The sequence below is a fragment of the Podarcis cretensis genome, assembly GCF_951804945.1.
Source record: "Podarcis cretensis genome assembly, chromosome: 7".
NCBI classification, from domain to species: domain Eukaryota; kingdom Metazoa; phylum Chordata; class Lepidosauria; order Squamata; family Lacertidae; genus Podarcis; species Podarcis cretensis.
Genome location: NC_137176.1, coordinates 75180677 through 75193428, shown reverse-complemented (window position 1 = coordinate 75193428; position 12752 = coordinate 75180677). Strand labels below are relative to the sequence as shown.

The 12752-nt window shown below is 40.6% G+C and overlaps 1 protein-coding gene across 5 annotated transcripts in view; it reads left to right on the top strand.

The window, feature by feature from the left end:
• CSMD3 (CUB and Sushi multiple domains 3) overlaps positions 1-12752 on the top strand; it is a 592920-nt gene that overhangs the window by 352460 nt on the left and 227708 nt on the right. The gene's annotated exons all lie outside the window — the stretch shown is intronic.

Here is a 12752-nt window from a genome sequence, read left to right as displayed (position 1 = left end):
TGGGACAGAGCTGCTATGCTAGGTTCTGAGCAAATGGGTTAGTGTTGCTTAATGGGAGGGGGAGGAGTTGCGCATCAGGTACTTGGGTGCAGTGCATACACACCAGTGGAACAAATCCACCATTCCTGCCAATGGGTAAATCGGTCCTTCTGTAATATTGTTGAAGAGTATAGCAGTACTATTTATTTTCACTGAACATTCAAATCTAATACAACATAAATACACCAGGTGGTAAGATCAGTGATTCCCTCTGCACTAGCTTCACATACATCTCACAAACATTTTTCATTCCCAGTTTTGGTTTCAGATGTTGGAATAATCTGGATTCTAACACTGTTCATTTCACAGCACAAATGGTAAAACAGAAACCCAGTGGTAGAAAATGTTTTGGAATTGCTGATTAACAGATGCTGCAGATATTGAAAATATCCAATTCCCTGACGATGCAATCAAATTTAATCTGGGGATATCTTCCTAGTAGGGACGAGAGACTCAGTTCAGCAGCAGTTGCAAAGAATTCCTTGTGATGTTTAACGATTCACAAATTTTATTATTTAATTAATGTTCTAGAAAGTTGAATTGGAATAACTTGTTCCTTTATTCATCCTACAGCTATTTAATGCAGTTAGAAAGCAATGTAGCAGGTACAATATTTTCAGTTTGAAAATAAATAACTTGCCATAAAACAAAGTGTGACATGCTCTGGGTCTTCTCACTGAACAGTTCTGAATCTTAAATATAGCATCGTAAGAAACATGAATAAGCAAGTTAGCACCTGCAAACTATTTAACATTACTTAATTGCTAATCATAGTCATTGCAGAATTCTCACTTATTTTTTGATAGCCAGAAGATTTAATGGGTACTCGTGGAGGTATGACAGCTTTCTTACATATCAAGGGAAAGGAGAAATAAACATGATGAAATGATATTACATGGTAATGAAAATGATATTAACTTAAACTTAAATACAAGTAGGCTTAACAGGCTATTAAAACATCACAGAAACCTGCAAAATATGTGATTTCTGGAGCTACTTTATTTGAGGTACTTCAAAATGAATTTCATTATTTCTTATAGAATTCAGGCTTGTGTATGGCAAGGGGTATAAAATTCAGAGTGTGTCTTTAGTATCGATAATTGGTCTAATGATCCGTAATAGCTCTGTTGCAAAATGATATGCCATGTTCCTTACAACAAACAACATTATTAGCAATTATAGTGTTAAATTCATTTAAGAAATATTATGCTAAAACATTTGCACTGACCATGTTCAGCTGAATTTGGAGAAGCGTGGCCAACTGTCTATCCTCTTGATCCTTGCCCATCTTGGCTTCTTGGAGCTAGCCCAAGAGGACTGACTCAGGGGGTCAAGGGGTGATGAATGCTTCATTAGAAGGCAGGGTACTATCTGCCTTGAAGGATGCCATGGTGTATCCTCTCTTCCTCTCCATGGACCCAGAAGTGTTAAGCAACTATCCCCTTGTGTCAAATATCCTTTATTTGGCCAGGGTGCTTGAGACTGTGATAGCCCAGCTTCAGTTATGTTTGGAGGAAATGGATAATCTGGATCCATTTCAGTCCAGCTTCAGGCCAGGTCACCTTGATCACCCTGGGATATGTCAGGAGAATGATGGGAGTGTGGCCCTGCTATTGCTCCTTGACCTCTCAACTACTTTCAGTACCATTTACCATGGTATCCTCATAGAGCAACTGAGGATTGGAGTCACTGTACGTCTACTCCTACATCCAGGGTTGTTCCAGAAAATAGAATACACATTGTTTGGTGCAGGGTTCCATCTTGTCCCCCATGCTATTTAACACTGCACTAGAAGAGAAGAAGAGTTTGGACTTGATATCCAGCCTTTCACTCCCCTTTGTTAGCTCAAAGTGGCTAACAATCTCCTTTCCCTTCTTCCCCCACAACAAACTCTGTGGGGTGAGTAAGGCTGAGAGAACTTCAGAGAAGTGTGACTAGCCCAGCAGCTGCATGTGGAGGAGCAGGGAAGTGAACCCTGTTCTCCAGATTACGAGTCCACCGCTCTTAACCACTACACCATGCTGGCTCCCACTACTTGGTTGTATTATGGAATCAATATACTGCCACATCACACTAAATTTTACACGATGTGAAAGAAATGTCTGCTGGTATACCATCACAAATTTCGTCCACACCAGGCTCCTGTGATTTTCTATGTTAATGGTGTTGCAAGTTGATTTTTTTTTTCCTTCTTGAAATGATTAACATGGAAATGAGCAAACTTATATTTCTAGAAATCTATTTTACACTGTGTGAAAGATCACATGATTTTTTTTTTTTAAAAAATGAGCAGGTAAAGCAATGTCATGAAGAAGGTATAAAATGCTGTCTGAATTCAGCCTCAAAGTAGACTTGCTGAAATAAATAGACTGAAGTCAACTGATTTCATTGTATCTGCTCTGAGTATTACTAATGTTGGGTGTCACCCATTGGTATTTTAATTATCACATTCATGATGAAAAAACAGTGTTGAAATGTTAGAGCTTTTTCCTCCCCCCATTGCTGTCTCCGTTTTGAAATACAGGCAACCCTCTACTTGAGTGGGTTGCATTCCGGGTCATTGCACATGATGGTGCCGCACGTATAAGCTCCCTCCTTCCATCCCATTTCTATTATTATTATTATTATTATTATTATTATTATTATTATCCCATTCCACCCTGTTCTGCCCCCTGTTAGAATTCCTGCTCCATGATTGCAGTCATGGGATTTTTGTCTCTCACATGACAGTATATGTTTTGACTCCACAGAGTGGGAAGTGACGGATTCGGATGTTTGTGTTATTGTGTTCCGTGAAGTGGGACTTATTGTCCTTTGTTCTTTCTTTGCTGTCTGATGCTAACGAGAGAGGAAACCATGTTGCAGTCCTCTGTGTGTGTTTATATGTAAATAAAACAGATTAGCCAAAATGCTGACAAAGGACATCACAACAGTAGTACTGGAGTCATTAACCTGATCATAAAATAATTTAGATGGAAAATACATTCTGTAAGCTGTCAATTAAATGTAGAACCCTGATGTATGAATATATATTTTTTCTTAGCTGGGAACAATGAGGGGTTATTTTGTTGTGGAATAGTACTCTGCATATATTTGATGGATTTGCAGTGTTTTGTTATAGATTACACACATTAAATGTTACTTTCTATTTTATAAATATAAGGAATGTCAAATAGATAAATCATTTCATAATGGAGAATATTTCTCTAGCAGTGGGTTTCAAGGTTTTTTTTTGTAGTTAGTCTATTATTTTTTTATCATCATTATCATAATTGCAAATGATGCTTTACAGAGTTTGAAAGGCAGTTGTAAAGAGTTTTGCATACAAATAACTACATTTAACTACAAATAGCTACTAATAAAACCCACATTTTCATGAGGAAGAAAACGGTGTCAAGAGAGTATGAGAAATATTGCTTCAGATCCCTCAAAATATTTTAAAAGGCACCCCCTCCTTTACAGCTGATCTGTTGCATATTCAGAGGAATCCCAAGTCTTTGTTCTTTTCTATAAGCAGGGAAATGCTTTATAAATATGGAGAACTATTAAATGTTGACTTTGTAGAAAATATAGGAAGCCCTTGCACATGGGCAGTTATGTGGGCAGATTGTTTTTTAATGCTGTAGTTTTTATTCAGTGTATCCTTGAGAGCCTTGGCTCGGCAAGAATGTGTTGTTGAAATCTGATCATGCTTCCTGGTAACCTGGGTTAAAGGCAGAAAGGCATGGTGAGCATATCTAGAAAGTAGCCTACAGTAGAAAGGCAAAAGTTCTATTTATTATTCCATCCATTTGTGTGTATACCTCCTTCTCAGTAGCATGTGGCCTTTGTAAGTTTGCACAGAAGAGAATGTGACCCTCATTCTGAAAATAATCCCTGTTCATGCTGGGAAACATTTTAAGTGGTACTGTTCATGTGAAGGGGTTGGATTGGGTGAACTTGAATGTGCCTAGTATGTGCACCCTTGTTCTAGAACCAGTTGTCAGGGACCATGCTGAGGAGGGCTGCACTGAGGAAGAATGGTGAGAGCCACCCCCTCCCCCTGATCTTGATCCTGAATCTTCCCAGGAGCAGGAGAACAGTATAGATTTGGAATAGTGGTTTCCATAGTTCAGAGGGCAGAATCTGGGAAATGCTGGATAGGGAACAGCTAGGAGAAGAAACACTGGGAGAGAGAGGGTTAACAGATTCAGACTTTGGACAGCATTCCTCAACCGCCCTCCCCCAGGTCGAGAAGAGCTCAGAAAGTCTCAGAACTGAAATGCAAACTCAGATTGAAATGCAACTGAAATGCAAAGTCAGATTACAAAACGTAGGAGTGATGTAGATTAATAGGGGTGGAGGGGGTGTGAGCTTTAATTGGGAGCACTGCCATTCGAGGTAGACACTTTCTTTTGTCCCTCACTGTGTTTATTAAAGTAACTAACTGGTAAGCATTTCCTTTCATTTGATCTGCTTATTTACAGCCACAGGGGAGGAAGTCGATTTCCTGAAGCCTGACACCAGGTCAAAGTGAAACAAGTAAAATATGGAAAATTAGTCAAGGCTTAAGTATGAGCTACAACATATATTTCATTTCAATTAATAAACCTACATATTTAAAGCCATCTGGAGTGGCTGGGAAAACCCGGCCAAATGGGTGAGGTAGAAATAAAATAATAATAATAATAATAATAATAATAATAATAATAATAATAATACAACCATATCAATTGTGTCTGGCCTGGTGACAAATGCATTGGTGTACTCTGGAAGAGTTTCGCTCAATTTTAAAAAAATGGAACTATATTACAACTGAAATCCTATTGATATAAATGAAATGTAAGTGTAACTCAAGCTCCAGGTTAGGGCCATGTAAGATTTGTTTTTGAATAAGAGGAACCCTGTGAATATAAAAGGAGAGAGTAAAGAAAAGTTTTAAAGTGAACAAGAAGACAAATTGGGGTGGCAGATTATGTTTCTTTTGCATCACAAATAACTTTCTCACATTCCCCTTAAAGGCAACCTGATGTCTTTGCAGTCCTCCCCCAGGCTTTCAAAACAAAGCCACAATAAGGAGAGCAATAAGTAATAAATAACATTTGGTATGCCAGTATGGTGCATTGTGGCCTACCGAAGTAATGTGTTCATAATCCAGCACAGAGAAGACTTTAACCCTTGGGCATCATTTCTTTTCTCAAACTGCAACATGTTTGTAAAATGAAATAGTCACAAAGCTGTGAGACAGCTTTTGTATAACTCAGTGAAAAGCGAATCGCTTGATAAGGCATAGCATATGTGTACTACACTGTACAAGGTGCCAAGTCAATTAAGTCACTAATTGACTGTTTTCAAAAGAGGCAGATGGTGGAGGAAATTTTATTCATCTGGAACTTTCTTAGGAATCACACCTATAGGGCGTTATATCCACTCAAGAATTTAGGATATGTTTTAAGTGTCCTTTTCACTTTTGAGTCCATTTTTCTTCACTTCTGGTTCCTACGAACAGATGTGAGGTGAAATTTAAAGTTAATATTTTCCCCTGTGAAGTTTTTCAATGAATCCATGGTTTCTACTACATTAAACTGCATGAAGTGATGTGCAGAAACTCTGATTCTCTGATCTTTAGATCTTAAAATGTTCTTTTCAGCAGCAGAAATACTGTATGCATACTGTTACGGAATACCTGAAGGAATGTAGGTTCATATGAACAGTTGCTTTATCACTGGAATTTCTGAATATATGGATGCTCACTACAGACTATCAAACCAAAATCATCAGCATTATTAACTTTATCTGAGTTCTCTAGATTGTACAGAGGATAAAAATGAATACAGCTAAATTGAGAAGTATTAATTTTACACAAAGGGTGATTGTGAAGGTGGGAGGACTTAAAAGAAGGGCTGCCACAGAAGAACTGAGCGCTCAGACAGGTTCCTATGTGAGAATGTGGTCCTTCAGATAGTCTAAGCCATATAGGGTTTATAAGTCATAACCACAGCAAAAGCCTTCATCAGTATTTATACATATTTCTGTGTTCATTTATCTTAAGACACATTCATAAACACATTTTTGGAAGTGTATTCTATATTATTTTCACTGCTATGTCCATTTACGTTTCTCTAATATGTGTATTTTTGGGGGTACACTTTTTTATTGGATGACACTGTCACAAAATTCAGAGAAGTGCACATTTTGAAGATTATCTGTGTTTCACATATCTGTTCAGGAAGTGCAAATTATGTGAATTCGTATGGAAACTGAACAGAGTTCTTCCCTATTTCTAGCAGTACTTGAGAAAAACTGTGAACTAGCAATGCTGGAATTTATTTACCTTTTGGTATAACTTCCACTCACTGTATGCAATCTATAAATTCAACATGGCAGTGTGGTAGTGTGGTATGATTTGCAGCATAAACCTATGTATTTTTACTGATTCCAGCGAGACTATCTGCCTACTCAGAGTCCTTAGAATCTTTACTGCAGGCATGAAGTGCATACAGCAAATAAATTCCAATAAGTGTCTTTGGTTCCTTTATGTAGATTAAAACTCAGAGTAGGTGGTTTCCTTGACATTGTGATTACAGTTGTTGTTGGGTGTCAAACAGTAATTGCCATTTAAAAGAGGCTGATGGATAGAAACATTGTTGGACATGCATTTGTTGAATGGGAGGGGGAAACCATTGAGTGTCCCATTCTACCCTTGTTCCTATGTTGTACACATGGACCTTCCCTTGCTCTGGTGTCTGGAATACAGGCCAACTATGAATGGTCATGTCAGTATGTCCATCAAGTGTCCAATTTGCAGCGTTGGTAGGTAGAGTAGTGCCAGTCAAGCTGTCACTTGAAGCAGTGGCAAGGCTTTCAATCAAGCAAATAAACCTTGGCTACTTTGTATATGAAAGGGACGCGGGTAGCACTGTGGGTTAAACCACAGAGCCTAGGACTTGCTGATCAGAAGGTCGGCAGTTCGAATCCCCGTGATGGGGTGAGCTCCCTTTGCTCGGTCCCTGCTCCTGCCAACCTAGGAGTTGGACATCAGAGTGCAAGTAGATAAATAGGTACCGCTCTGGTGGGAAGGTAAATGGTGTTTCTGTGCGCTGCTCTGGTTTGCCAGAAGCAGCTTAGTCATGCTGGCCACATGACCTGGAAGCTGTACGCCAGCTCCCTCAGCCAATAAAGCGGATGAGCGCCGAAACCCCAGAGTCGGTCACGACTGGACCTAATGGTCAGGGGGCCCTTTACCTTTACCTTTGTATATGAAGGTACCCTGCCACACAAAAATATTAGAATTTGTTCACCTGCCTCAGATTCACCACCCACTTCCCCTGTTTCATCTAAAGATGAACAGTCTTGAAAAATGGAGACCATGGTCAGCCCAACTTTGATATCGTAATTTGGTTTTTGTTTGTATTAGAACATAAATCAAATAAACTAGGTTCTTGGGCCTTGGTTAAATGACTCCTGATAAACAGCCTTTTTCCCCTTGTCTGTGTTAAATTCTTTTCCCTCGCCACAGTAAACATTTCTTGTAACAAAAGCTGCCCCCTTTGCAAGATGTGTCTGGTAGCTGTCTAAATAACTCCCAAGTTTTTTCCCTTCAAGGGCTATTTTGTTTACTTTCTTGTTTGCTCTGCCAGCTAAAATCCTTTTATTTTATTCCTTTTCTTCCATATGTTCCTCTGGCTTTCTGTAAAGCCAGTTTGTCTTTAGTCTTTTTAGAAACAGTCCTTTCTCTTTGTAAACTAAATAGGGTTGATGCTCAGGTGCCCTTAGCCATAGCGAGATCAAGCGGCTGTCTCCATGTTAGGGTTGTAAACAGTCTTCCTTAGCTGTGGAATCTCTTGAGGATGTTCCATCAAAATGATACAGTCACAAGTGGATTTCATTCCTTTTCTTGCGGAGAAATGACTAGGTGATGATGCTATCTTTCACAGAAATAGACTCAATTGAGAATCATGAGGAAATATCTATCAAATAGTTACACTGGAACAGAAAACAGAAGGCAGCACACTGGTACAGCTTCATAGCTAGAAACATCATACAGACCTCCTGCCTCACACATTAATATGGTAAGATAGAAAACTAGGATAAATTACTATACATAAGTAAATAAGATCAGTTTCGTTGGCCTATTTTAATGCTTTACAGTAACTGTTGTTAAGGGAACTTTGGCAAAACTGTCATATAGGTTGTTAGAGAAAGTGAGCCAACAAAATTGTGACATCAAGCTCATGCTATATATGGTTCATTAGCTGATCCATATAACTCCTGGAATCCATATCTTTCATTCTCTGCTTAATTACGAATTTGGTTTCCAGTGTGTCCAGTGACAGCACATAAGAAGACAGATGATAAGTGGGTTACAGAAGGCCATGTGTTAGTTTGGTGGATTGTAAGCATTGTTTCTTAGTTTGGGCAGATGGGACTGCACCAGTGGCGTAGCGTGGGGGGTGCAGGGGGGGCCGGGCGCACTGGGCGCAACATCTGGGGGTTAGGGTTAGAGGGCGCAAATTACTTGCCTTGCCCTGGGTGCTGACAACCCACGCTACGCCACTGGGCTGCACCCACTCCCCAAAGAAAGTCTGGAACCAAAAAACCCTTCTCTCTCTCAATCTCTCTGCCCCCACCTTCCCAATCAGTCATGACAAACAGATTGCCCAGTTTCTCTGGAGTCCATCTTCACCCTCTGCTGGCAAACGAGCTGCAAGCTTGCACATGCATACAATCAATCAATCAATCAATCAATCAATCAATCAATCAATCAGCCAGCAATCACTTCATGATGTGTGTTGCCAGGTCCTACCCAGTCTTGTAGGACAGGGATTCCTTTCTTCATAGAGAGAGGCTTTAGCAATTCACAGCCTGTTAGGCTTGCCAAAACCAACAACCATTTATTTGTCCAACTTTCCTTGTGATTAGCAACAACTGACCAATCAATAGTCCTTAGGGCACAGACTAGGACCAATAGTTACCTAATTTTGTATTGTGTAGGCTGATTGCCCATAACTAATAATAAGTAACCCGCTGGGCTGCAAACAGAGATGAATCTACAATTCATATCTTTATTTCAGTTATTGTACATACTCCTTTATGTAAATCTCACTCTTCATCCTGTGGAACATATGGAAATAGAGGATTTTGAAAACCACATTTTATTATTGGTCTATCAAGAAATATTTACCCATGTAAGCAGTCTTCCATACCCATGGATATACATCATCCAACCTATGTCATGATGCTCAACAAACTCATTAAAGAGACTGGATGTGTCTTCTTATGCAAATGATGGTGCATGTTTTGGCTACTAATTGATACAGATGGCTGGTTGTCTTCAACAGCTGTTGAAAGACATACAGAGGTTTCTTTTAAAATATAATTTTATAATAACTGTAATTTACAGATATTTAGTTATAATTCTGGTGATGGGAAGTTCCCCATATTCTCCACACCCCTTTGATTTGCAGCAAGCCTTTTATTGCTGTTGTAACCAGTGCCAAATGATGTTCACAGTCTGACCTGTTTTCTTCAGACAGAAGGAACTAGATGGACAAGTTGCTTCTTGAGGGATTGAATCTAGTGATATTATGTCAAAACGCATTTGTATAGCAAATGACCATCCTGTTTCCTTGAAGCTTAAGTGTGTCACCTACAGACTATGCATGACCTCTGAGATTAATACAAGTAGTTGAAGGGCAAAATAAAAATCCATTTTCCCCATGCCACTAAATTTTGAAATATTTTGATATAACTTGCCCTGTTATTTGCCTTTTACAGAGTTCTGTTTTTACTGAGAACATTTATTAGTGCCGCTGTATCCATCAATCCCAGTATTGTCTATTTCGGAATGGATCAGAATCAAGGATAAACTATCTATACCATACAACTAAGTTTTGTCACATGTTATTCCAGTTATGCAAATACTTCTTAGCGATGTAGGAGAAAGTTGCCTCCAAGTCAAACAACAGGTTTAGTAGAATGGCAGTGTTACAAATAATTACAGTATTATTTATTGTGCTTTATAACCTGCAGAAGAATACTATTAAAACCAGTCAATTTGATGGTTTTTAAAAGGACTTCAGTAGGACATATCTGAGTAGACATGGTTAGGATTGTACTGTAATCTGCATACCAGATTATAGATCAGTATCTACATTTTCATGACTTTTCAAAAAAAAAGCCAAATGTTTAGTTTTTACTCCTGCTTTTATACAGTGCCATGGAATAAAAAAAAAAATTGTTTTCTATTTATCTCTTGCGTGTTGAGGTCCCCAATCCACCCCCCAAAATAACTCACAACGGACACGTAATTTTTTGTTTAAGATTTTTGGCATGATTTTGGCCACAACTTTATTAAAATACAAACTGTGAGTGGTTGTTTAGGCATTGGTTAAGACTATCTGTCCCCCCGCCTGGGGACAGAACTGACTTCCGGGCACCACCGAAAGACAGTGCGGGGGAAAGCAAGTCGGGGAAGAATTGGAGCTGAGACACAGACCCTCAACCCTCACCCGCCTGCTCCCCGAAGGCTTGCCGGCCCTAGTCCCATTCCAGGGATTGGACGAAAAGATGGCAAGCCCCAGGATTCCTTTAACGGAATTCCCTTTCCGCAGCAACCATGGAGGGGCAGGCCCAGCCTATCCTAACCCCTCCATGGAGGGGCAGGCCCAGCCTATCCTAACCCCTCCTCCACCAGATTTATAACCAATGCCTAACCACAACCTTACAAGTTGTGACAATTTGCTACGCAGTAGGCAAAAACCACCCAGCCAGCCAATTTGCCAGGTGGAAAAATTCCTACCAGGCCCCTGCTCAAAGGCAGACGACCCCATGACAGGCATAGCAAGGTCAACGCGAGAACCCCTTATTCTAGGGCGGGTGGGCGGGTGATCCGTTGCACGCAGCAAAAGAGAAAGTACAAGGCTACGTGCAGAGTATTTAAACCTTTTACCCCTCCCACCAAAATTGCAACATAACTTTTCCCCCAGCAACTCGGCAATCCAATCAATGCCCCCTGGCCATCCTGGAGAACTTACCCAGCAACAAAGGGGGTGGCTCAGTAGACCCCACCGCAACACATGCTCTCCCTGAAGGAGAACACGCTTTTTCATAAAAGTGTGTTTTTCAAATTACTTTAGCCATAAAATAAAGTTGTGGTCTTTCGCTGCTACTTAAACCCAGGAGGAGCCTTGACTCAGTGGTAGGGCATCAGCTCTGCATGTTGAAGGTCCCAGGTTCATTCCTCAGAATCTCCAGGTAGGGTTCAGATAGCCTCCTGCCTGAAATACCTGGATACTTGCTGTCAGTCAGTGTAGACAGTAGTGAACTAGATGGGCCAATCAGTGGCGGGGCATATGCCCATGCTGCCCAGGACGGACATGCTCCCAAAGGGAGTGGGGCATGCTCCCAAGGGGGGCAGGGCACAGAGGGTGCCCTCCAAGGTGTTGGGATAGCTGCTCGGGTGCATGGAGCGGTGCATGCACCCTGCAGTTGGAGGTGGAGCGAGCCGCCCATGGGGGAGGAGCGAGCCACTGATAGCAGACATTCAGTGTGCTGCCCTCCCGTGACTCCCAAGCCTCCCCCAGCTGTCAAAACGAAGAGGGAAGGGGGTAATGCCGCCGGCAAAGCGGCGCAGCTCCCCCCTTCCCCTGATGGCTCGGGGTAGGCTTGGGGGTTGCGGGCGGGTGGCGAGCCAAATGTCACCCCCCTCAGCAAAGACACCTGGGGCCATCCGCCCCCACCGCACCCCCCTTCGTCTGGCCCTGGGGCCAGTGGTCCAGCTCAGTATAAGGCAGCTTTCCATATAAATAATTTGAAAGAGAGTTACATTAGACATCAGTCATTCTCTGACCTACTGCGGGGCAATTTCCCAATGTTTCAAAGGGAGCTGGTTCTATCAGAGGGGAAAAAAGAAAAGTTGACAACTTTTTTCTTTATGGCGTAATGTGAAGAGATTTCCTAATACTTAATGTTCTTTGATTTAAGAAGATCACGAGGAGTGAAAGAGAAAAATGTGAGATCTCAAACTGTTTTGATTCAAAGGTTTCTGCTTCAAACGATTATTGAAGTTTAGACGCTTAGGGGGCTCACAAACTACAAGTTTAAAATGCAAATGCATGCAAAAGGCTCCTGATGCTGTTTGGTTTATTTATTTATTAATTTATTTAAAGATAAAACAGCTTTGGGAGGAGAATATTAGGAGTAGAGAATTGCCAGGAGATTTTGTAGGGCAGATAAGGTGCTTAACCCATTGTCTGCTTGAAATGTGACTATTTGAAATCTCCCTGGTCCCTGAATATATTTAGTTTTTGTTGTTCTAAACATAAATTGGATCACAACCATTTGGGTTATTATCAGGCCATATTAATGCATACTTACAGACAGAACTTTATTCTGCAGCAATACCTGGTAACCATTTTTTCATCTGATAAACTTTACATGATCATGTGGACTTGGTTTTAGTGTTTCAGTGACCTTTTTTTGGTGGAGGGGATTAAATTCTTTGTTCAGACATGAAGCTGACTAAATATCCTTCAACAAGTCTCACTCAAACAAAAGACATTGGTTTGTTGCAAGGAAGTAAACATTGGGGTGTCATGCATTGGACATATATTCTATGCCATCCTTTGACAACGCTGTGCTCCCCAAATATTTCGGAGTATAATTCCCATCTGGGTTGATGGAAGTTGCAGTCCAAAAACATTTGGACAGCACCAGGTTTACAAAGGCTGTTG